Source organism: Myotis brandtii, unplaced genomic scaffold (assembly GCF_000412655.1).
Source record: "Myotis brandtii unplaced genomic scaffold, ASM41265v1 scaffold131, whole genome shotgun sequence".
Classification (NCBI taxonomy): domain Eukaryota; kingdom Metazoa; phylum Chordata; class Mammalia; order Chiroptera; family Vespertilionidae; genus Myotis; species Myotis brandtii.
In genome coordinates, this window is record NW_005354632.1 from 162,202 (window position 1) to 183,237 (window position 21,036).

The 21,036-nt window shown below is 57.1% G+C and overlaps 1 long non-coding RNA gene across 1 annotated transcript; it reads right to left on the reverse strand.

Moving 5' to 3' along the window:
- Positions 1–231: 231 nt before the first annotated feature.
- LOC102263673 lies at positions 232–20,378 on the reverse strand. Its single transcript, XR_001360856.1, has 4 exons — positions 19,162–20,378; positions 15,765–15,898; positions 3,162–4,136; positions 232–489 (listed from the first exon to the last, which is right to left on the reverse strand). It is a non-coding gene; the product is annotated as an uncharacterized LOC102263673 (long non-coding RNA).
- Between the last annotated feature and the right edge of the window lie 658 nt (positions 20,379–21,036).

Sequence of the window (21,036 nt, forward strand, 5' to 3'; positions counted from 1 at the left end):
CCAGGTGTGCTTCTCAATGCTCAAACTTTATCTTCTAGTCCTCAGCTCAGCCTGGATATTTAGTTACAATTCATCAAAAACGACTCTGGAAGATTTACACAAAACGGGATTTCTTTAAAAGCTACTGGGGAGCCCAGAGAATCAGCAGGGCGGCTGGAGAACAGGGCCACCACCACCACAGCCACCACCTGTTGAAAATCGAGTCTTTGTGTCCCTGCTTATTCTCAAAATCTGGATGGGGACCGTCTCATCTGCAGAGCCCAAGCCCCTCTTGCAAAGAAGGTTCAGGAACAGGTTACCTGGCGCTTTCAGCTTTAACTCCAGGAAGGGGCTCTAGCCCAACAGCAAAGCAAGTTCAGATGCTGGAGGTCCAGAACACACGCCTCTTCCTTCCAGCCTCTACACCCATCCCTGCGAGCACTGCTTCAGCCAATCAGTATCTTTGATGCATCTACCTCGGGGTCACAGATGCAGGCATGTTTCTGAGGCCTACACGTTGGAGGACCAGGAAATGGATTCTTCTTTTTTTTTTAAATATATTTTATTGATTTTTTACAGAGAGGAAGGGAGAGGGATAGAGAGTTAGAAACATCAATGAGAGAGAAACATCGACCAGCTGCCTCCTGCACACCCCCCACTGGGGATGTGCCCGCAACCAAGGTACATGCCCTTGACTGGAATCGAACCTGGGACCCTTCAGTCCGCAGGCTGATGCTCTATCCACTGAGCCAAACCGGTCAGGGCAGGAAATGGATTCTTGAGAAGCGTTGAGGATGGAGACTATCCAGCTGGCCCCGCCCGGCCAACACTCCCTGCTCTTGGCCAGGTGACATTTTTCCTCCACATTTCTTAGAACAGACACCGAGTGGATGTTTGGTGGAAGAAAGAAAAAGAAAACAAGAAAGGAAGAGGCCTTGGATAACGTCACCACTCCCCCGACCCCAAGTCTAGGTTTCATTGCAAGCTCTGTGTTATATTAGCCGCTGCTCTGAGCCTCGGTTTCTCATCTTTTTTATTTTTATTTTTAAAGGACCTGGCCTGGCTCACCCCCAGCACCTATGGCTCCGGCAGGGACGGGAAGGAGGGGAAGGGTGCGTGGCTGTGCATCTCTATGCGTCCTGGGGTTGGCTGCCTGTAATGACAGTGTCCCAGAGCTGAGCTTGTGTAACAGGCGGATATACTGAGTGGGGCCGACTGTTTGCTCAGCAGCCGAGAGGTCTATAATTAGACTGTCACAACCTCAGCAAAAGTACGGGATCAATGTAATCAGAGAAGAAATGGAAAAGAACACGGCATCAGTCAAGGCCTCCAGCGGGTCCCCGCGGTTTCCGGAGCACTAATCGCGCAGGCGGAGCCCAAGTCCCGCTGTGGGTTTCCTCCTGGTGATGACCAGCTTGGTTTGGGCCCATCCTGATGCCCCTCTCAGCCACCAGCTCTCCTCGCCTCCCCCTTCTCCCTCCTCTGCTCACTGAGTCTTAGCGATGAGAGTCCAAAGGAGGCGGGTCGCACCCACTCAGTGGCGAGGCCCCTCCAGTCCTCACCTGTGCATGTGGGGGTGAAGGCTTCCCTGGGAGTGGCTGGGAACCGAGACCCCAGGCGGGGAGCTGACCTCACAGCGCCCGGGACCTGAGGGCCACGGTGATCCAAGTGCTCATTTTTCTCAATGTCCTCTCGGCACCATATTAGTGATTCCTAAACATTCATGAGATTTGGCTACTGTCCCTTCCAGTGTCTCCTCCCACCACGAATTTGCAACTCCTTTGCCATCTAAAATTCAAACTCCCGGAGGGGGGTTGGCGCCGGCGACTCTGTGTGGACATGTGCTTGCCCTCGGGTGGCTTCTAGGTTGGGACCACAGAGCACAGGTGCTCAAGGGACAGCAGAGGGGGGCCAGGAGCCTGAGGCCTCCCGGGGTAAGCAGCAGTGCGACCGCCACAGCCGCAGATCCGTCCCCGCCCGCCCGAGGATCCCTTCCCATCGAGCTGGTGCCGTCCCTCCCAAAGCACGAGCCAGGACTGTGCTGTTAGAGAGCCTCTCTCCCCAAGGGCTTGTTTCAGTGTGAGAAATCCTAAAATGATCCCAGGCCTGGCGCTTGCAGATGGTACAGAGGTTTTGTAACCACATTGGGGTTCTCACCACCCACCTGGGTGAGGTGGCACCTCTCCCCTGCTCTTGCTGGGGTGTTGCGGGGGGGGTATGGGCTGGGACCATGGGTGACTGCAAGTCCCAGCAGTAAGTGGGTGACCCACAGGAACTGCTTGCCAGCGATGTTCTGATTGTACCGGGTCAGCACGCAGGACCCACGCTGGGGACAAGGCTGCCCCTGGAAGGAGGGAGGGTCCCATCTGTCCTGGTGTCGGTCCCCTGGGGAAGAGGTGTGTTTCTCAGACTGGAATCAGCTGGGCCCCCGGGGAGGAAGCCCGTCCCCGGGGTCCTGACCTGAAGCACCACGAGGGCTTCCCATCGGGGGCAGTGAGTTTGTGCCTCGTTTAAGATACTGTTCTGCAAACTTGAAGACTGTGGAGCCACCCAGGTACTTGCTGAAAAGGCACCTTCCCATGCTCCAACCGAGGCTCCTCTTCCATGGCTTGGGATGGCACTCCCAGTCCTTCCCGCCGGGATGAGCAGGGACCACCCCTACGACACCTGGTCTAAGGGGAAGGTTTCGGTGCCAGATTGGCCGGCATTCGCAGCCTGGAGGCTGTGTGGCCTCAGGCGAGCTCTTTACTCTCTGTGCCCCAGTTTCCTCTTCTGAGAAATGGGAACAATAGTATCGGCCTCATCGGGCCTCTAGGAAGAGTAAGTGATCGGAGGTGCTGCTCTCCATGCACAGGTGGCAGAGTGTGACTGACCATCTCTCGCAGACCGGGACCCATCCAGGAGCCCTTTTTGCAGGAACAGAACATTAACCCTAGCGTCCTGAAGGAAGCCAGCTAAGGCTGTTCCATTCGGAACCGGCATCGATAAACAGGTCCACCCCAGCACGCCCCGCCCCAGCACACACCTCCTCCTTTCTCCACCGAGTGGACCAGCCCACGCCTGGAAGCCCCTGTGCCCCACAGGCCTGTCCCCCCACCCCACCCCCACACAGGACACCGGCAGCAGCGATAGCACAGCTGGGCAGAGGCCTCCCGCACACACCGTGAGCGCTCCAGTCTTACCTGTCTGGTTTTTCAAGTAGGATTCCAAGAACGGGTGTCCAGCCACTGGAGAGCTAGAATATTCTGTGCAGTCAGTCACATATCCAGGCCCACTGGGAGGTGGCCCCATCAGTGATTGGCTGGTTTTACGCACACTGGCATTGGAGGACGGCTACTTTATATATTTTTTATTGTTGATAGTGTTCCAGAGGAGGACGGCTACTTTAGACAGAGCACCTGCTAGCTCCCACACTCCCTTAAACATCATTTGATCTGCGAGGATCAGAAAATTACTTTAAAATCTTGTAAAGTTCTGTTGTCCTTCTTTAGGAATGATGATTATCATTGTATCCGAGAATCCCCAAACTGGCCTTTCTACTCATTAAATCAGCGTCTACCTCATTAAGCTCCAAGCGCTGGCAAACACCCAAGGATGATGTCCATCCTGCACAAGCCAGCCCGGGGGGCACCTGGGCGGGGAGGGCTGGGAGCCTGGGTTCCCGGGGCGGCTCCTCCAAACTTGCTGTGTGACCTTGGACAGTCGCTCCGGAGCTTCAGGGGGGCCCATGCACACGTGGAGCCGCTGTCCCTCGGTCCTGTGCCCTCCCACCTGGGGTCTGCATGCGGGGGGAGGCCTCATGCTTCCGGAGAACGGTACTTGGCCTCGGCTCCAGTCCACGGGCCAGAACCCATCCCCGCTGCCAGTGATCCGATACCAAATACATGTCTATTTGTTTTGCTGAGCGAATTCCCCGGGGCGGCTGTCCAAGCGAGCGGAGCTGGTGGTGATGGAGAAAGCCCAAGATGAGGGCATAGTTTCCAGGGCCGAGAACATGAGCCGAGTCTTCCTGACGCCAGGACAGTGAGAGGCAGCGTGGACAGCGCCTCTGGGCACCCGCTCTCTTGGCCTGGCCCGTGCCTTTGTCACCATGCCGACAGGGTCCCCCTTCTCTGGAACTGTGCAAGGCCACGGTCACACTGGTGCGCGGGGAGGCTCTGAGGGGAAGGCAGAGCTTTGGGGCAGAGCTGACCTGACCTGGGCTGGGTTTGTCTCATCTCCCCCCTCGTCTTAGAGCCTGTCTCCTCCCATTGGGCCTGGCCGGGAGCTGCAGAAGAGGAGGCTGGAAACGGGAGAGGCCGCCGGGGTAAAGGCAGCCCTGGTCCCCGGGTTGCTCACAGTGATTAAGGGCTCACTGTACACCAAGGGCCATTTCCTGGAGGAAGGATGGTTCATTTACTGCAGGAAGACTGAGGCAGCGAGGCTGGAGGACTCGGGAAAGCCACAGGCCTGGCGAGCCGGAGAGAGACCTAATCGGGCCATCTAGCTCCATTGGCCACTCTTGATGAGCAAAGTCTTTCTGGAATTTTTGAGGGCAGGGTGTCCTCCAGACACCCCCTGGGCAGCCCTGAGCACCCTGCCTCCACCCCCGTCCTTGGAACCGTGGAGAGGAGCCGACTTCCTGTGACAAGTTCCCGCTATTTGCACAGGGCAACCTGATCTGCTCCTTTTCTCCCACAGCCTCTGCCCTCCTGGCCCCAGCCTCCTACTTGCACCTCTACCTGCCATCTGGGGAGACTGTGAAAAGATCACTCCTTGAACCCACCTTCTAAATTAGAATCTTGGGGAACCCCTGGCACAGAGCACCAGCTTTGAAGCGCGAAGACCTGGGCCCAGGGGCCAGGCAGCCACAATAGAACCTCCGGAGCCTCAGTTTCCCCTGTAAAATGTGGGTGACGACACCTGCCTCATCTGTGCCACAGCGTCATCGAGAGGGCACACGGCGATTACGTAGTGACAACGTCTCAGGAAGTTGAATAACCACTGCATCCCCAGCCTCCACGCTCAGCCCGTGACCAGCATCAGCTCCGAGGTCCAAGGGGCAGAGGAGGTGCACAGAAGCTTGGGAGCCCGAGGACCCCTGCCCGGTAGTCGGGCAGCCGCAGGCCCAGGCCCCGGGCTCCGCTGAGTCAGCGCTGAGGCCCCCGTCCAGGCGCTGGCGTCATGCGGGTGCAGCTCGGTGCCCAGGCTGGAGAGTTCCAGAAACCAGGGTGGGGCCGAGACGCTCTGCGGAGCGTGAGAGCGGTTCCACGCAGAGGAGAGGCTGAAGAAATGTCTCCACTGGTAGAAACTGCCACCTCGGTCTCTAGGGGGACGGGGAGCCCCAAGGTCACTAGAACCTTCAGCCAAGCCTGAGCCCTGCTGTGGGCGTGGCTCCAACTGCTGCCTCTTCCCCAGGCTTGTCAGAGGGTTACTGAGCCTCAGGGCCCTGCATGGGACAGGGGCCGGCAGCAGGTCCCTTCCCTGTCACCTCTGTCACCTCTGCCCGGGCTCCTCATGGCTGAGTCAAATTCAGTGCTAGCAGGTTCGTCCACGCCAGTCCTTCAGCCAGGCTGGCCTGAGAGCTGCTCCGGCCCCCACCCAGGGCTCGGGACCTTCCTGAGACCCCAGACTCAGGCCAGGGTCCCCAAGGCCCGGCTCCTAGCTCTGGGAACCCCTTCTCCAGCTGAGCTCCGGTGCCTAAATTGCCAAGCGTGAGTCCCATCCATTCCAGGCTCCTGGTCCCTGTGAATGGCATTATTTTTAAAAAATATATATTTTATTGATTTCAGAGAGGAAGGGAGAGGGAGAAGGGAGATGAGAGAAAATCATTGATCGGCTGCCTCCTGCATACCCCACACTGGGGACTGAGCCCACAATCCGGGCATGTGCACTTGACCGGAATTGAAACCGGGACCCTTCAGTCCACAGGCCGACGCTCTATCCACTGAGCAAACCGGCTAGGGCTGATTGGCATTATTATTACTTTATCTGTAACGTTAGTTACAAAAGCGTCGTTCCTACTAGCCCAGGCCTCGCTGCCGCTGGACGTAGTGTGGTGCCCTCTGCCTGCATCGCCTTAGGGGGTCACAGCAGGGCCTTATTATTCCCCTGGGACAGATCAGGAGACTGAGCGCAGAGATTAAGCGATTGGCTGAGGTCAGCGAGCTAGCAGGTGGCAAAGTTGGGAAGTGAAGCTGGGCTGTGGGACTTGAGGCCAAGCTCACACCGCACGGCCACGGCGCCAGGCTCTCACGACCATTGACCACCTGGTGCTCTTGGGCCGACCATCTGCCCCCTGCTCCAGGCCCTGCCATTCCTCTGCCCTCCTGAAATCACCCATGGAGAGCCCCCATCTTCCCAGACACGGTCCTGCATCCATTCTCAGGGCCCGCCCAGTCCACAGCCTCCGCAGCCAGCCCCAGGCTATTTCCAAAGGCTCCCACCCTGTCTCTGGACCTGGGGAGCCGGGCACACGTGAGGAGCTGCCCTATTGGAAGTGTGTGTTGAGCAGCAGGAGACAGATGGGCGTCTTAAGCGGAACAGCTAAAGGCGCTCTTGGTGCCATCTGATGGCGGGAGTCCGCGAGTGCCCCCCACCCCACATTCGGGACGGAGCCACCACAGGAAGTTCCTGAGCTGCTGGCCACTGTGCTGTGGCTCAGGCCAGCACACAGCTGGCCATACAGAACCAGCTGGTCTGGGGCTTGGCACCCGACTCCAAGAGAACCGTCAATGGGCTGGTCATGGGGACATCAGAGACCTGCCAGGTGGCCTGGCCCAAGGCCTCTGTCCAGCGGGACTAGGTGCCAGGGATGCCCCAAGCGCGTCCTCTCAGGGGGTCTCCAGAGCAGCCGCAGAGTGACAGCTCCTGTCGGCAGAGGCCACAGAGCACGAGACCCCACGAGCAGGCAGACGAGACCCCACGAGGAAGCACGTGCGATGGAGGAGAGAGGAGAGAGCCTGGGGAGCAGCCACAGGAGCAGCGGCCAAGAAAAGGATGAGAACAGGAGGATGCAGACAGGATGCCGCACCAGCGAAGGGGCCCCGACTGTGGGGCTGAATGGAGGCCCCCACAGCCCTGCTGGGCCGCCCCAGCCTCCGTCCTGCAGGCAACGCCTGAGACCGCTGAGTGCCTGGTCCTTGCACCCAGAGCACCCAACGCAAGGACTGAGCTGCCAGGAACTGGGTGGGGGCTGGGAGCTGCTGGGCCAAGGACGCGGCTTCTCCAAGGCCTTGGTGATAATTGCCTGGAGCGACCACACTGGGCCGAGATTGGCTGGGAGAGTCCTTAGTGCCGGGGAGCCTGCAGCACTGGGTGGTGAATGACAGGGTGGCGGCCACAGAAGCCACAGGAAAACTCCCGTCAGGGCCGGGGCAGACACAGGGAGAGGCTGTGAATGGCTCCCCGATGGGAGGGAAGACGGAGCGGCCCAGGCTCCGCTAGACGGGGAGGAAAGGAAATGGAGAAATGATGGAATTTGCCTGGAATCCCCGAGTGGGGTGGCTGGCAGGGGCCAAGGGAACTGGGCGGCCAGATGTTTGCTTTGCCTCCTGGGTGGAAAGCGCCCCGAATGGAAACCTTTCCCAGGCCAGTGAGGTCAGGCTTCACGCACAGCCCCTCTTCCCAAAGCAAGATGGCAGAGCCTGCCCGGCCGCGGTGCCCACCGGGAGGCCTGCGGGGGCCAGAGGGCAGGCCACGGAGCAGAGATCGCAGGGCCCACTCTGAGACAAACCTCGGCAGGGCCGGAGAGAGCGCAGCAGCCAACCATTTACAGACCTGGCTCTGGGAGGACGACCCACGGGAAGGGAACCACATCCCAACCGGAGGCCAGGAAATGTTGCCCTTGGTCTGTGGCAGCGGCTGATGTTGGCTCGCCTCCTTCTTGCCCACAGCAGGATGGCACAAGCGAAAGCAAACAAAACAGAGGCCAATGCAAAGGGCTTCTTGGACTTGCTCAGTGAGAGCGACCCAGGAATCAGGGCCAGGAGCAAGGGAGGCGCCCGGGCTGGGGGGTGGGGGGAGAGCTTGCTAGCTCCAGGCCAGGGGGCATGGGTTAGGGGACCCTGCAGGAAAGCGAGCTCGCTCCAGCGACCTGCTGCCGTCCATCTGGTGGGTAAGAAGGGCAGATGGTGTGGGGAGTTCCCTTGTGTTTCACGTGTGTGCACATGCGTGCCAGCCTGTGTGTGCCGGGTTTTGTCTGCTCCTATCACTTCCTTCACGTCAGCTTCCAAGCTCTGTCTCCTCCACTCCAGTAGGTCGTGGGATCCCTCCTCGGAGGTCCTTCCTCTTAATCCTGTGGGTATGGGTCCGTGTGGCTGTGGTAACGAGCAGCCCCAACGCTCAGGGGCTCACAACAACCAACCTGACTTTCTCGCTCACATCCCAGGCGGCTGGCGGTCAACTGTGGCCCTTGTGGCTCTGCCCACGACTTCTCATTCCGGGGCCCAGGCTGGAGGAGCTGCCCCTTGGGGGCAACCCCTTCCGTGACAGAGGAAACAAGCAAGTGCGATGAGGAAACCCTCTCGCTTCGTTTTGAGCTCTGCTGAGACCTGGAGAACATCATCGCATCTTCACAGTCCCTGTCTCACGGTCAAGTCCCAAGTCAATGGGGTGAAACGTGTTATCTCAAAGGGAAGAAGGGCATGAATGAGTGCAAACAATTATAGACCCGCTCCCTCCAGTAGATATCGCCGCAGCTGAGCACTGCCTCTGTGCGAGAAACGAGCAAGTGAGCGCGCGAGCTCTCCGGACAGACAGCCTTATGAAACCGCAGCAACTGCAACAGTAACGAGGACTTACGAGCCCTTTCTTTGTGCCAAGTGCTGTTCTCAGTGTTTCATGGGGATGATCTGAGTTAATACAGAGGCCCTTGAGGCAGAGACCACGGTAATCCCATTTCACACAGAAGACTGAGGCTGAGAGGCTATGACGGGCCCAGAGTCACACAGCTGCCAAGGGTCAAGGCTGAGGTGCCAAGGCTGTGCTCTTAACCCCGACGCCACATGCTTCTTCCTGCGAGGCCAGGGTCGGAGTCAGGGCCCCACAGTCAGGGCCCATGTGCAAACAGAGGCTCAGAAAGGGACCTGAGTGGCCCAGAGAGCACATTGTAAACAGAACTAAAATGTAAATACCCCGGGTGAAGGCAGAGGCCGCTCTCTGCCCACCTCGCTGCCCTGCTGGAGCCTCTGGCTGCCCTGGCTTCGTGAGTCCGGGCCCTCTTCTCCTCAGCAGAGCCTCCCCCCACAGGCCTGGGGCACTGCCATTCAGCACTTGGAGCTGCGACCACTGCCCCCCGGAGCCGGGTGCCCACCCAACACCGCCCGCTGCCTGGGCAGCGAGCCTCCCGTACCTGAGCCGGGCAGAGCGAGGGCCGGTGGCAGCCTCTCGGGTCTGTCTGCCTTCCCCCAAGGAGTAGCCTGGAACAGCACCAAAGCCCGGGCCTGGGGGTCGGACAGGAGTTCTCGAGTCCAAACGGGACCACTGACGACTTCGGGGGGCTCCTCTGAGCCTCACCTGCCTTGTGGCGACATAAAAACCTCAGAGAGGTTGGGGTCAGTGTCCCCCGCTGAGGACCTAGCCCGGCCTCCACTCTCCAGCTCCTTCTCTAGGTTCTGCCGGACATCTTCACCTTCTACCTTAACTCTCAGCCCTCCCTGCAGGTTTGGGTTACTCCCCTGCCCATCAGACAGGCTCCTGCCAAGGTGCGTTCCCATCTGCATTTCCACAAAGAACCGAACGCTGGCTGTCTGCACTCCACCTGGACACACACACACACACACACACACACACACACACACGTGCGCGCGCGCACACTCTCCCTGTACGCACAGCCACTGGATGAGCTGCGGCTCAGAGAGCACGCCATGCTCTCTGCCCAGCCAGTCTCTCCCCACCTCCCCCGGGAAGGAAGTGCTCTTCTGGGGGCAGGGCCTGGTCCATGGCCTGGAGAAGGGCCTTGGGGTCAAGGGCCACACCAACCTCATCTTGCTAGTGAGGAAACTGAGGCCAGGAGAATGACAATAGCTCACACACAGTGCTTGCATCAGCCAGGCACAGCTCCTCACGTGTATTTACCGACCTCATGCTCACAAATACCCAACGATCTCATGTTTCCAAACCAGGAAACTGAGGCCTAGTGGGTCATGGGCCAGTGGTCACACACTGGGTGATGGAGTCAGGTTTGGGCACACTGGCTCCATTGCCCATGTTCCCAGCCACGAAACTGGGCTGCTTCTATGCCACCAACTATAACCAGGGGACCCTGGGCAAAGGGACCTGCGACAGCAGCAGAGTCCGGGTGAGACCCAGAGCTCTGACCCCCGGCTGCCTCCCTGGCTGAGGTGCCTGTTACCCGACCACTGGGTGGTTTACCAGGGACGCGCCCAGATAGTGGGGCTGAGGATGGGGGGTGCCTGGGAGTGCAGGGGTGCATGCCTCCCCCTCCTGCTTTCCGGCACACACTTCCTGCGGAGCAGACCAGCCTCTGCGCAGGCCTGGTTTCTTTGGCAAGTTGCTCACATTCTCCTGGCTGTGCTTTGGGGCCTGATTTAAGTTTAATTCCAGCCGGAATGATTGGAAATACCAAGTATTCCTCTCGGATTAGTGCCTGGCTGCAAGAGCCAGTGCCTTGCCACAGCCAAGTACCCTGGGCCTCTGAGGGTCCCCGGTCCCAAGGGCATCTCCGGAACTCAGCTCCTGGTGGCTTCTCAGCCCAGGAGGGTGGCCCAAGTCATAGCTGCCCCACCTCTGCTTAACCAGTCAGGGGAGAGGGCAGAGCAGGATGGCTTAGCTCAGAGGTTCCCCCACCCTGACAGGGACCCAGTGCTGCCCACTCCCCATCAGCCATTGCTGCGGTGAACGTGGGGGCTGGGCCGCAGCGGGCAGGCAGGCAGTGCGGGAACAGCTCAGGGCTGAGGGCACCGTGCACTGGTCCGGGGCACGGCTCCTCGCTGCCGGCCATGGCCTTGGCCCTGTGTGCAACTGCCCTGTGCGTGGTTTCTCGTCTCTAAGTAGGGATGCGGACAGCACCTCCCATGCAGAGCGGGTATGAAGATTAAAGGAGGCAACGTTTTCAAAACACATAGCACAGTGCCCATCAGAGGGAAAGCCCCAAGGACCGTAAATATCAGCTGTCAGTGTGAGCAGGCCGGCAACACGTACCAGCCTTCACCCCGTGCAGAGGCAAACAGTCCAAGGGGTGAGCACCCCTTCCCCGGGGGGTGGAGTTGGGTTCCCCCGCCCCCTCCTCCCTGGCAGCCCAGCTTTCCAAAAGCTTCCGCCGGCTACATCAGAGGGAGACGGTGTAGCCATAGGCTTGGCCTGTCACAGGGCCGCAGGCCCCACACTGCTGCCCAGGGCAGGCAGCCCTCACTGGTGCCTTTGCCCCACCCCTGGGTGTGGCTCCATCTCTGCCCTGGTTCTTATGCCTGGTTCTGACCAGCCGCCCTGTTGGTACCCAGGTGCCCCCTGAGGTGGCGCCCACTTGGCGATCAGTGGTCGGGGTGGGGGAGGTTGCCCTTCCTTCTCTATGCTTCAGCCTCAGCGCTGGGTCTTGCCACCCACGGACGGCTCTCCACCAGCCCCCTGGCTGAGTCCTCCTGGGGCCCCTGCCCTCCACGCGCCGCTGAAGCAGCTCCAGCCCCTGCAGTGTGGCTGGGAAAGGTGCCCAGAGCTGGACTGTCATGGAAGGGCCAAACTCAGGGGCAGGGGAGGTTGAGGGCAAGACAAGAGAAGGTCCTGGGCAAAAGATGGCATGATGCAGAATGCCAGGACACGCCCATCACATGCAGCTTGAGGCTATAAAGCACTCAGCGAAGAGCTGCCTGCACTGTTCTCCAAGGTGAACGCCTTCTCCCCAGGGTCACTCTCAGTCACCCAGCCCCCCAGCAGGGCTTTAACTGATAACCATCGTCTGTACTCATCATGCCCATTCAGTCCTCCAGGCCCTGCAGAAGCGATTTCTCCTGCTGGAATGCCTGCCGACCAGCCCAGTAATGTTGCTCTCATCCAGGGCCCCCAGCCCCAGGCCTGACTCCATCTGTCCACACCTGCCGCGAGCAGAGCCAGCAGGTGGGCAATGGCTCCAATCTGCCCGGGCACTGCCTGCCACCCTGGCCTCCCAGACCCCAGCACAACCAACCACTCACATGCTCCACCACCCCGTGCTGCTCTCACCGAGTCCTCTCTCTTGGACCCACTGCCCCAGCTCAGTCTCGGCCACCATTGCCTCCAAGCTAGCGTCCTCGAGTCCAGTCTCCGGGCGTTGCTCTTCCAGCCTGTGCCGGAGACGCCCCTCCAAACGCTGGCCCACCCTTTGTCCATCTCCCCACAAGTCTTCCCTGGGCTCATGAGCCTGCAGGGATGTGCAGGACTTTGTCTCCAGTGGCCTGGAGCTGCAGGATGTGCCACCCACGGAACCCGTGTGCGTACGTGCATGTGCGTACGTGTGTGTGTGTGTGTGTGTGTGTGTGTGTGTGAGTGAATCTCTGACCTCAGGTCACCAGGCTATTTGCGATCCTCAGCAGTTTACCCCCAAGACCCCAGCATCCCTTTGGGAGTCAGGAGGGGCGACCTTCTCTGGAATGGCTGGTGGAAGCCTGGGAGGGAGGGAAGCCCTCCCCATCCTGGGCACAAATGCTGGTGCCTCTGGTCTGAGAGGGGCTCTATGATTGGATAAAAGCTGCTTTCCTTCCTGCCCCCCGCCCTCCGCACCCTCCCTGAGGTTCCCAGGCAGGTATCCAGCAGTCGCGTCCCAGGGCAGTGAGCTCGGGGACATGGTCCTCAAGGCCTGACGCTCAGAGAAGCCCTCTAGCACAGGGACTGTGGGCATTTACTCACTCCAGTGCCTCCTGAGTCCCTTTGGGGTACTTAGCACATCAGCCTCGACACCAGCTGCCATGGACTCGCTGGAAGTCACTGCACCGGACACTTCCTCCCCAGAGGCTCCTGTGTCTCACTGCAGGTCAGGGCTCAGGGCTCCCATGCACACCTGCGGGTCAGGGCTCAGGGCTCCCATGCACATGTGCAGGGCCCTCAGAGTCAAAGTGCTTTCCCATGAGAGACGCTTCTGAGTGTGCATCACGGGAAGTGGCGTTTGTGTTCCCCATTCAGCAAATATTTGTTGAGCTCCTTTACTGCCTTTTCCTTTGGTAAATAATTGCTTCATATGTACTTTGCAGCTGGATCCACAGGAGACATGCATTTCCCACCAGGACCAGCACATTCCTGAGCCTCACCCTGCTCTGCTGCCCCCTTTGTGGGCTGGAGGAAAGGTCTGGATTGGGGGCGCTGGTCAAGAGTGGAGTAGATAAAGCTACAGGCCACGGGGAGGTCAGGGTGGGAGGGGGACCCCTACAGAAGAGGGACGTGATCCTGTGGTGGGCAGGGCCCAGGAGGGGGCTCCTCAGAAGCCCAAAGGTGACAAAGCTGCGTCCTATGCAAAAGGCAGGTGCTGGGGAAACTGGGTTCAGGCTCGGGCAGCCCTCTGCTCAGAGAGCTAAGGAAGCAGAGGCGGCTGCGGGAGGAACAGTAGCAGAGGAGGCTCAGGGACAGTCCAGGACAGCAGGCACCACCCTACCGCACTGGAAACTGTCAGTGTCCTGGTTTTACAGGCAGTTTCGGAGTTTCAGGGAGTTTAGGAGCTTGCCTGCTCACTCCTCAGCTGCAGAGGCTGAGCTTGAGCCAGACACAGGCCCACTGCTTCCCCTGTCTCAGCCCCAGCCCCTGGGTCTTCACAACCTACTTACTGTGTGACCTCAGACAAGTTACTCAACCTTTCTGTGCCTTCGTTTCCTCATCCCACTGCCACAAGGGGCATAGTGAGAAAGCCTCCCTCCTAGGATTATTATCAGAATTGGACTAGTTAATCCACACAATGTCCTGAGTAAATACTCAATCCATGTTGGGAATGATGATGATTGCCTGGCTTGATGATGACAGACTCCAAGCCCCATATTTCTCACCAGGACTGGCGTTGTCCCAACAGATGACACCTGAGACCGCAGCACAGAGCTGCTGACGCGAGAGTGCTGGCAGGACTCGCCACTCCCTCTGGATTTATTATCTATGACAATTAGGGTTCTGTGGGAAGGGGCCCGGGGATTTCCACGGGCCTATGGGACTGACTACTTCCAGTTACTGGTTAACCTGTTTTCATGAGCGCGAGGCTGGGTCAGGTCCGTTTCAGGGGTCGTCCCAATGGATGAGAACAGGACGGAGGCCCTAGCAGGTCATTGGTCCACCTCGGCTGGCACGGCCCACACTGCTCGGGTGTGGGGGGCTCAGCCTTTCTTTTCTGGAAACCTGCTTGACAACACACAGGACGAACAGTAACGAGTTTACATCCTCTCACCCGGTGACGCCACTTCCAGAAATCTACCTCCAGGAAATAAAACACGCAAAATGGGCAAGTTTGTCCATCATTGCGTTGCTCGCATTTTAAGGTAAAACAGGAACAAATGTCAACTACTAGGGGGACAGCTGAAGGAGGAGCAAGCCCACGGCAAAATTATGGCCTCTGACTATCTCTTCAGACCCCATTGAACAGGGGTTAAAGTTCAATGGGGACAAAATCAGGCTTAAAACAGCTGGCGGAGAGCCTCCCTTTGCTCCTCTGTGGAAGGGGGTGACTACAGGTAACGAGGCATCCCCTGAGCCGGAAAAGAGGTCGTGCCCCTGACCAAACAGGCAGGTATTGCGTGTTGTCAAAATTCTTGCGGCACATCGGTTGAAAATCACTGTTTTATTGTATGATTTCTCAGAACTTTTGATGCAACCTGCATTTTCCAAACGTCTTTGCCCAGGAAACCCGTTTTCCACGAAGCATGTCGGACGGCGTTGGGAAGGTCTGGTTTAGCCCAACCCCCTCGCTCTGGGGAAACAGAAGCCCAGAAGCATTCAGCCACCTGCCAACCCGGGGCGGGCTGGGCCAACACCGAGTAAGAGGTGAAGCTGTCGCAGGAAACCAGAGAAGCACGGGCCGGTTCGAATGGTAAAGAACTTCCTACACATAAAGGCCACTGAAGAAATCAGCCGAAAACGAAAGATAAACTGGGCTGTTCCCTTCAACGTTAACCTTCTGAACCTTGTAAAGGCTTATTAAGAGATCAGTGAGAAAGAGTCCTGTCTTCCATAGAGGAGTGGGCACCCCACGCAGCTCAGGGACAGTATGCCCACAGCCCCCACCCCGCCGGCCTGAGCCCCAGCAGCGAGCACCTCTCTGGGGTAACCAGGCAGGTGGCGGCAGGTCCCCCGCTCCCCTCCCCCTCATTCTCTATGTCGCCAAGGTGATACTGAGTGTCAGTCTGTTGGAGTAGAAAGCAGGTGCCTGGCTCACTTGGGAGTCGCCCTGCAGCCTGGAGCCTGAGGTGCAGGCCGACAACACAGGCCCTGGGGAGGGCAGGTCCCTCAGAGAAATCATGGGGCCACCATGTTCGCTGGCCTGGTTGGGTCCCCACCTGTGCTGGCTGCCCCAGATCCCTCGGGAGTGTCCAGCTCGCCCTGCAGGGGCCATTGGGCTGGGAGACCCGCCCCACAGCTCCTGTGGCAGCTTCCGGAGGCAGGGAACATGGTCTTCTGTGAGGTGGTCTCGTAGCCACTGCCCACCCCTAAACATCTCCCCACTTGCCAGCCCCAGGGTCTAGCATCCATTGTTTCAATATATACAATGTTCCAGGCACTGGGCTGGACCTTGGAGAGACCAAAGCAGCCCTCAGTCTAGCTGGGGCACAGGCAGGCTAAAAGGAAATCACCGGCGAGCATGACACAAGCACGAGAGGAGCATGTGCAGGCGGCGGGGAGCATACCTGGGGCTGAAGCAAGGAGGCTTCCTGGAGGAGGGGGTGCCATCTTGGGTTGATTGGCGGGGCTGCATGGAGGCCTATGAGGCTGGCTCCTGGCTCACACGGAGAACGTCTTGATGGATTAACGACGTCTGTTCCTGTTACAGAGGGAGGATTAGAGCAGGGATTGTGCCAAGTACTTACTGACTCTGTGTGAGGCCTCGGTATGAGCCAGTACATCAGATTCTTCCTAAGGAAATGACAGACGGAACTCAGATTATTTTGATTATAGCAAGCACTTATTGATTATTTCTTATATGTCAGGCATAACCCGGGATGATTTCACAACAAGCCTCTGAGGTAAGAACTATTTTAATCTCTCTTTTCTAGATGAGGAAATTGATACCCAGAGAGGTTAAATAACTCGCCTGTAACCACGGACGTCAAGTGGCAGTGCTGGAAGGAACCTCAGTGATCCGTGGTCTGAAACTCTTCTTTTACAGATGAGGAAAAGGACGTCCAAGGTCATTCAGAGCTGGATGGTGGCTGGCGATCCAGCTGGCGGGGGAGGCATGGAAGGCCCATGAGGAGAACCAGGCACTGTTCAGGGTGGGTAGGAGTAAGTCCAAGACCACCAACTGTCCCCAGTATCCATACTCTCTTTTTCATTTGAACAATAAACCTTGCCGAGTTTAAGCTGGGTGTGTGGCTGCCCCACAAGAAACTACATTTCCCAGAGGCCTTTGTGGTAGGTATGGCCACATGACAAAGTTTAGGCAGACCAGATATGATCAAAAAACAAATGCTCCTGGGTCAACTTCCTAAAGATCAACTGCTGGTCCGCATGCCCTTTCTTCCCTTCCTGATGTCTGAGAATTGGTGACAGAGGGGACAGTCGCCTTGGACACGCCCTTACCATATATGGAGGCCTCCTGTGGAGACTAGGGAGCCTCCCACTACTGATCCCTGGGTGGCCCTATGGCCTTAGGCCACAGAACTGCCTGCTCAGGACAAGAGAAAGTCCTAGAGGGTCTCATGTAGGTGATGAAATCTGCACTTGTGTGCCCAGCTCAGAGGGGTTTGCACCACCTCTGCCCTGAGCTAGCTCCATGCAAACACCCCACCACTGGGCAGGGAAAATGCACCCTCCAGTGCCTCTGGGTCCCTGGCCAGGATGCCCGTGTGCTCCAGAAGCTCCACACAGAATGCAGAGCGCGAGCTCCCCGCCTTTGCCTTCAGGGCACCCAGCCAGGGCTGACCCACCCAGAGGCTCAACCCCTCAGCGATGGGTGGATGGATGAGGACAAGGCTGAGCAGGCTGAGCCTGAGCGAGCAGAGAAGGAACACGCCTCCTTCCTGCCGTGGGCCGCCCGGGCTCCTCAGCCTCCTCCCTGGTTCACACGCAGCCGAATTTGCTCCTGCGTTTCTGCATCGAGTGTCTTGGGTTGTTCTAATTCAATTCCACAGACACTGAAGGTCTGCTAAACACCAGGCACTTTTCTAGGCTCTTTGAGGCAACAGGAATGGATCCAGCGCAGCCGCTGCTCTCGCTGGGGCTCTTGGTCTGGAAGGACTGAGACAAGGCCAGGTTGATGCACCCCAGGCGCAGCCGCCTAAATGGCAGCGACGGGAACCAGCCTGTGCTTCGGAGCACTCAGCGAGGGCCGGGCAGGAGTGGTGAGCAGCATTCCAAGGAGGTTATGGAAGGGAGCGACTCCAGGTAAGAGACCTGCTGGAGCAAAGGATGCAGGCAGGCGTGTGAGTGCAGCTTCAGTTCATGTGGGCAGAGCCAGAGGGCAGGGGCAGTGTCTGCCTGCTTACTGCGGCTGCCTGGACCCTCCTTCTGCCTGAACAGAAGGTGAGGGGGCCTCGCTGTCCACCTGCTGTTTACCTTAGAGAGGCACTGTTCTCTTTGGGCCTCAGGTTCCTCATCCATGAATGAGGGGCCCCAGGCCGTGCTACACAGCAGAGAGCCACCCCAGGAGGAAGCTGTGTGGGGTGTGTGTCTGTTGTCCTTGGGGTTCAGCCCAGGTCCTGCTCTGTCCCAGGGGATTCTGACACCTGTCAGGCTGGCTGGCTGGTTCCCCAGGTCCCACCCCTGCAGGGGGGGCTCCTCCTCCCCTCGAAAGGTGAAGTGGTCACGCCAGCCAGGCCCTGTGGACCTTTCCCACCCGCTCTTCCTCCTCTTCTCAGGGCAGTGGCAGAGCTGGGCCCTGGCAGCCTGGAGAGGAAGGGCCTGTGCCCGGGGGCGCTGGGAGGGGCTGGGTTTGATTTGTTGACTGTAAAAATGTCAGCTCCTTTGGGCAGCTTCTTGAATCAATATTTGCTGTTCTGCGGCTGGGTTCAAATGCTAGCTGATCCCTGGGGCCTGGCGTCTTCCGCCCTCACCTGGGTGAGGACTCACGTCCGTCTGTCCATCTGTCCACAGATACCTGGCCGGGCCCCTCACTGCCCAGGTGGGGAGCTGGCTCCTCCCTCCCGGCCCCCCCAGAGGGGCTACCCTGACCGTTCATGGGGAAGGAAGATTGTGGGAGGAAGGACGTTTCTGAGTTTCATTCTGAGAATCGTTAACATCTACTTGGCAAGGTGTCATAGTTCAAATAAAAGGAGGGATGTGCAAGGCTTTCATCGGCTGTGGAGCGTGCAGCCAAACCACAATGACAGCCGTGACAATGATAATGATGAAGCCCTTTGCCGGAGCCTCACAGGTGCTGCCGTTGGCTCGAGCTGTCCCCTAGCCCCGGCTGTGGCAGTGATCTGGGAGCAGACAGATGCTGGGACCCTTCTCCCCGGGAACCTCTGCACCAACTGCTTGTTCTCAGCATCCAGCACCACTGCCTGGCCTGCTGCTGGAAGGGGGCCAGTGGGATGTTAGTGGGAAACACAGGGCACTGGACGGATGGATGGATGGATGGATCTTTGATCCCCCAGTTAGTGCTCTGTGCCTTTGGCCAGTTACTTAACCTCTCTGAACGCCAGGTTCTCATCTCCAGGACAGAACAAGACTTACAAAACTGCCGAGTTGCTGTGGGGTTATCGACCGTGCTCATAAAGGACCGAGCGGGGCATCTGGCGCTTAGTGGGTGCCTCCTCCCGGGCTAACACAATCCCTCCCTCCGATGGGTCTGCGCCCTGGACAACTCCAGCCACCCGCCTGGACAACGCCGTCCTGGGAAACCACGAGGCTTCTTGGCCGGCACAACAGAAGCTCCCGCCCGAGAGGGTGCTTTCAAGCAGCTCCGTCCGCGGCCCTGGCTTCTGATTTGCAGCGGCTGCCAGAGCTGCCAGCAGCTGGACTCCCGCCAGGGACAGGGCAGAGTCCACCCGGGCAGGGGGAAGCCCCGTGTCTGATGCTCAGTGGCCTCGGAGTGAGGGTGCAGGCTGGGTCTGACTCACGCAGCACCAGCCGGGGGCTCCTCACCATCACTGCAGGTGATGCAGGCCCACTGCCGACTGCAGGAAGTTCTGATGAGACGGCCACTCCTTTGAGGAGCATCACAGGCAAATCACCTGAGCTAGAGGAAATAGAAAAAGGCACAATTACTCCAGAAAACTGCAAGTTCCCTTAGAAGTGAAACATACACTTACCCTAACTCCATCTTAGAGTGAACAGCAACACAACCACAATCTTGCCCTTTATCATAACTAGCACTGGAAATGCGTTTTTAAATGTATCTTTTGAAAATGGGCAACAATGCAAAGTGGTGTGTCACCACCTTGGTGACACAAGAGCCATGAAGAGCTGCAGCCGGTGGCGTGGCCAGGTATGTTCATTTGCACCTGCTATTTCTCCAACTGAGCGAGCTGCAAAGTGAAACCACATCTTTGCATCCGCCATGGAAGAGCAGAAGGAAAGAAAATTCATCTGTCGCCTCCTTCCTGTCTCTGGTCTCTCACTTCGGTAACGTTTTCTCACCGTGAATGTATTTCCAGGCACATCCAGGTTGCATTATCCGGTCTCTTCTTGGGCTGCCCAGGTCCCACACCCCGTGGCAAAGGGTCTCATCCAACACTGGCCGTGATGGGAAAACACAAACTCTGGGGACTACTGGTTGGCCCACTGCAGCAACAGCTAGAAGAGGCTCATAGAGTGCGTATCTGATACAATTTCCCATAGCTATCACTAACCTTAACCCTAACTCTAACCCTAACCCTAACCCGAACCCTAACACTAACCCTAACCTCAGCTCTCACCTCTCCATCTAAACCCTTCCCCACTTCCCCTGTCCTTCAGACACATCAGATATTCTATCAAGTTCAACTTCCTGGAGCTCTATCTCTGGATCCTCTGGACTGGTTGCCAGCTACCCCTGTTTCACAGCTGTGGACCCAAAGCCTCCTTTCACCATCAATTAGAGATTTGCTTCCTCCCTCCATTAAGCTGGACCTCGTGTTGCCTGAATCTCACGCTTTCTTCTTTCTTAGTTTATACATTCATTTTGGTAGAAGACCCCCTGAGAAATGGGGGATAGTATGCATGGGCTGGGAACTAGTTTTGGCCTTGGTATTGAGCCTCAGACTTGAGAAGGCCAAAGAGCCACAGGCATACTTCAACATAACTCCTGGCATCCATGAGTTTGTGACAGCCAATAATTGTGTGACCTTGAGAGTCACTGTCATATCTAATTAGCATCAAAATGTCAGTAATAATTAGCACAATATTAGAATATTTACCTTCAAGTATAAGTCATCATTTTAGATGTATTTTGGAGTATCTCCTTGTGTATAGAATATGTTTTAATTCTATAAATAAGTTGAATATAAATGTATGTCTAATTCTTCAGCATTGAAATGCTGCCATAATTAGTGAGTTATTCTATTTAAAAACTATTGTGAAAAAACATTTGAATAGTTGAATACATAGGAAACAGATTATTGGTTGATATGAAGGGTAAGATAGAGTGGTTAGTCAGATAACTATTTGAAGAAATTTTTTAACTAAAAATGTTTAAAAAAAAAGTTAAGCTCCACAAAAAGGATAATAGAGGTTACATTACAACATAATTTGAATCATCACAGGATGGTTTGATGTACCAGCATTCACAACACTAACAAAATAAACTTTAAGAACTATGTTTCGCTTTTTGTTATTTAATTCTATTTAGGCCACGGCTATTTCAAGAAATTTTGCCATGACCTGTGAGGAGGTACTTTGTCCCTTCAACATTTCATAAGGAGGAAAAAACTTCAAACATCATCCATGGTGAATCATCTTCAACCCAGACATAATAATAAATATATAAGTAATGTGTAAAAAAGAAAGTTTCTAGGACAAAACGAGGTAAAGAAAACATTT